The sequence below is a fragment of the Wolffia australiana genome, chromosome 7 (assembly GCF_029677425.1).
Source record: "Wolffia australiana isolate 7733 chromosome 7, ASM2967742v1".
NCBI lineage: Eukaryota > Viridiplantae > Streptophyta > Magnoliopsida > Alismatales > Araceae > Wolffia > Wolffia australiana.
In genome coordinates, this window is record NC_135841.1 from 14,075,878 (window position 1) to 14,081,079 (window position 5,202).

Consider the following 5,202-nt stretch of genomic DNA (forward strand, 5'->3'; position numbering starts at 1 on the left):
AGGAAAAGGACGTAGGTTAAGGTTATTCGATTCTTTAGTATCATTGTCCGGCACAATTGTGGAGATTTTTGTGTAGGCTTCACTTTTTGCGGGGTGAGAGAGTTCTCCGAACGCATTCTCCTTGCACCTTGTTGTCAGCCACCTGGATCTTCTCGTATTGATTTTCTGATTCTGAGCTTTCAAAGTTAGGATGAAAATTCAAGCTCATTTCTCTTTCCCTGCTTTGGTCTAAATCTGCTAGAGTTGGCCGAACGGTTCTCGTACCGTTCACCCAAGGCCCTCTGAGCACCACTTGTTGGAAGAACGTATGTCAGATAGAAGTAATAATCAACAATAAGTTGGCAATAATCCAATAGCATTAGTTTTTATAAACAACTGAAAGTAGAGTTAGAGTGTGCTAACTAACATGTTTTAATTAAGTATCATTTATTCTATAATTTTTTTACTTTCTGATTTTATGTTACTGTGCCTCTCTAGCAATGGCGCCAATAGGTAAGCCTAGAAGGTGCGTATGGCTCGTGTAAGTTAATCATATAATTTAATTCTGGATTTATGCCATAATATTCATGTTTCTCCCTTTTCCATGCTACAAAAAGTGTAGAGTAAGAAGGGGTTGATTCTGAGGGAGGTGGAAACTTCAAATTTGAAAGGTTATTAAAAAGTGTACTTGTGAGAAATTGGACCCATGATATAAAGCATAAGAGAGAGAGGAAGAGAGTGAAGATTGTGGGTCTTTGACTTACAGTCGGATGTATGATTGTGATGAATTTACAAGTGGAAGTTCACTTGTGCCATAACGTGGAATGAATAACATAAATTACTTATAAGTTAAACTCTGGTCAACTCGTGGTCAGCTTATGACCAATCCATGGTCAACACGTTCTTAAGACACAAAAACTTAAATAATACCACGTCCATATACATTATGAGACATCTAGAATTCCATAGATGTTGCATCCATCTATGTTGAGTTAATTACAATGCATTGACCTACCTAACTTTAAAGCTGCAGTCAACAAGAAATTTTTTTCTAGTTTCACTCATATTTTGGATGGTCAACACTAGACTGTCTGATTGACCAAACATCAGTTATTTGAATCAGATCACATTCATTTCAAAAGTCAGTTATTTGAACAACTAATTTATCTTTTTGGGTACTCTATTCATTATATAAATGAATACTTTTCAATACAAAACAACACATCTGATTATGTCTGCCTTCAAAATGAAAATTCTTTACAAGCATCCTACAAAAAAATATTTCATAATTTCTTGATGTGTTTAGGCTTGGTGCATCAAACAAAAGTAATGTGCTCTATTTTTAAATATAATATTTTAAAAATTTGATGTAGATTGACTTATAAATGCGAACATGATTGGCATGACGCCACGACGAGGAATTCAAAAGCCCCTCCAGGGTCTACCAGAACTGCCTAGTCAAATTTATACCTAGTAAGGGAGAGAAATGAAAGAAAAAATAAAGAGATTAGTGTTGTTCAAATACATACACATTTTAGCTGCTGCTCATCTCTTCTCTCAAAAGCAAGCTCGCCTCCTTCCCAAGGAGGTAAGGCACATGTAGGTCCTTTAATCCTACATTTAATGACAGTCTTTTATAGGAGATAAATAGGGGAACCTTACCGAAATGATGTTATTGATGAGCACAGTTATTTTGGTCCCAAAGTAATGCATAATTAATTTACATTAAGTACACTCATTTTCTCTCTTATGTTGGTCTATTAAATGGCCCTTCTTGGATGTCCTGTGGTACCTCTATCCAAGAAAAATTTAAAGCCAAGGCATATACACCTGGAAGAAAGAAAAACAAGGCAGTCAAGCATCCGGCTTTTCCATTGACCATCTCTCACAAGGAAACAAAGGGAAGAGGAAGAACTCTGGATTTATTCCCCATTCCTAGTACTTCTAGTTTTATTTATCTTTCTGCATTGATTGCAGGTAGATTAATAGGAAGCTGGACATAGATACAAGCAAGGAAAGAATACATAATTTTAGGGAGAGGAGCAGAGCCAAAGATAGAAGATTGAATCTTCAAGAGGTGCACACTTCCAACTTTTGCATTTTCATACATTGAATACGAATGAGATAGAACCAGTGAGAGAGATTTAGGAAGGATTTGAAGAAATTTATTGATTGCATGGAGAGGATTTGTGAGAAGAATTTAGGAAGGTTTTGAGAATTGGAAAGGGGGAAATCTTTGGATTGAACAGAGGGTATTTTGTAAGAAGAAGTAAGGCAAGATCTGAAAAGGAAACAGGGGAATCTGAACATTGAAATACAGAGATGTTCAGAAGAGAGATTTTTGGAAATACTCAAGATGATTAGAAGGAGAGATATTATGGAATCATGGAAGAATATGGAAATAAATTAGTGGGCTATTATATTGGGCCAAAAATATGTATGTAAATTAATAGAGGACTATTGGACTGAACTCAAATGTGATTTTAGTAGGCTGATTGAAGGATTTATTTGGGCTTCTTATTATTCACCTTTGTGGGACTCACAAATCGTATGTGATAATTCAAAGAGAATGAGTTTCTAAGATCCATCAAGGTTGCTCTTCGTGTCTTGGGTGATTGAGAAGAGACAACAGAAAAAGGGGGAGCATACCTGCACTAACTGATTGCAGTGATATTATTGGAATGTAGGGATACACAATAATCACTCTTAGATTATTTTTTTCCATTATCTTTATCAGCTTAGATCCATCTCAACATCACATATTTCCATCACACGACATATTTACATATTGCTATCTCATCTTATGCCTTTCAGATCACCATGTCTTAGTCATCTTACCTTCATCCCTCTGACGTGAATTTTCTTTTGTCACATCTCTACTTTAAACTTGCTTTCTTCTCTCATTATTGTGTCTCCCTTTTTTGTTCCATTCGATCTTCTAATATCATTCATATCACTCTCTCCTATTTACAATAATCATCTTAATCTTGTAAATAACTATCACCTTCTCACCTTACATTTTCCTTTTATCCTAATCTTATATTTTTATAGATATCTCCCATCATCTTTAATCACTATTTATTGAATATTAAGTCCTTGATTACCGTTACATGTGGAGAGGACCCATACTCATCATTAGGTAGATTTATTTAAGTGATTACATTTTTATATTTTTGTTGAATAAACTCAAAAGCACCATTGATGAATGAAAACCTTAATTTGAAGTTTATGGATCTATCTTCATTTCTCACATATTATAACTCTATCCAAAAGGGCACAACATTTAACCTGTTGTGTAAAAGTGGGAGAAAGTAAAGGGAACATAATGATTCCATTCTCTTAAGATGCCCCCTATCTTGCTATCCCTTAGTTACTTTTAGATGCTTCATCCACATTAAGTCTGTGCGTTAGGATCCTTAGGTAGAAAGCATCTAACGAGTTGAACTTTATGCATATAATAAAGAGGGCCAAGATGCAGTTTACAAATTGATAGACCAAGGACCTCTTGTTTGTTTGTGAATTTTGAAGACATTATAATCCATCCATAAACTTGATCTAAATCGGCTGTTTTTGAAGAGTGGGCCAGTAGCCTTGATTTTTATCTTCCCACTTCCTATCATTTCACTTTTTTCAAATTTCCAAAGATAAAAATGTACAAGATTAGTGTGTAAGAATAAAATGCTTTATATTCATCTTATTTTATTTTTAAAATAAATTGTGATATTTCAGCAGCATAAGAGGTAGCGGTAGGATGAAGGTAATGATTAGAGATTGGGATAATATCTCTCTATGAAGAATGAGATGAGTATTCCACAAGTGATGGGTAAACTAAAGCGAGTGAAAACTAAAGAGTAGAATGAAGGAAAACTTGAAGGAGTAACAATAAGACAAAATGAGAAATAATGATAAGGACTATCTGATTTATGGTTCAATATTTTAAGGTTTAATAAAAGATAGACACGTGTGAAGGATAGATGGGATAAAGTGGATGGTATGAGACGCGGTGATGAAGATCGTGTAAATAGGGTAGAATGATGAGTGAAATGGAGGAAGATAATGGTTTTGGTTTCTTAGACAAATAGAGATGAGAGCATGTGGTGAGATCTTGATGGCGTAGGTGACACATGAGGTGGATGGAAGATGATGATAGAAAGGGATGGATGAGGGATAATCTACCTAAATGAATGTGTTAAAATATGACCAATGTAACGCAATAGTCTAACCTTAGAGCCCTCTGTTTCACTAGGATCATGGTTTCCTCCTGATGCAGATCAGCCTCCCCACTTCTCTATTGATCCTCTCCAAGCACGCAAGGCACCAATAACTCTCTTGATGGAGCTTCAAAACTTAACTTTCCTTCAATCTCTCTGCCTAGGAGGAAGATGATCTTAAAGTTATTTTTATAGATATCGGGGGCTTAATGTATAGATACAACTGTATTAATGGATAAATGATAGAAAGACAAAGCTACCCACAAAATTTCAGCTCAATTGGAGTTCTGGATTGTCAGATATCAAGCATTCAAGTTGTACAATTCCTAGTCATTAATTTAATCCAAAGATCTCTATGTCCTCATCCTCGTCACCCTTGTCATGTTGTTCTGTTAGGGTTTTGTCTCATCGTTGCATTAAATGCAGTCACTATTTTGGATTGCCCACATCATCCTCAATCGAAGACTCCCATCACGCCATATGTTGCTTCAAGAAAATGAAAACAAAAGGATAAATATTAAAATAATATTTAAATAGGAACAGGACATGTTATGTGGCAAGATGTCATTGTGGGCTTCATCAGCATCCTCTCTTAGGGAATGACACATAGGTGCCACATGAACACATGTTCGCCACATGTAGAATGACACATCACTACACACAACCATATTTGACGAGTAAAAAGAGATAGAGTGTATAAAATAATGATTTTTAAAAATAAAATTTTTCTCGACCTGTGCATCAGATTATGACAAACAAAATATCTCATTTTCTTTATTGGCCCACATCACCCCTAAACTTAAAGAAATGAGAGAGAGAATTGTTAGCATTAAATGCCATTATGACAACTGATAACATGAATTTTTAGTATCTTACTATGCTCAGATTCACATATTTTATTTGCATTAAATTATTTAATATGCATGATATCAAGCTTAAAATGATTAAATTTATTTACAGAATGATATTCTGAATTTTCTATATTTTAATGTATTTTTTGAGATATTTTTGA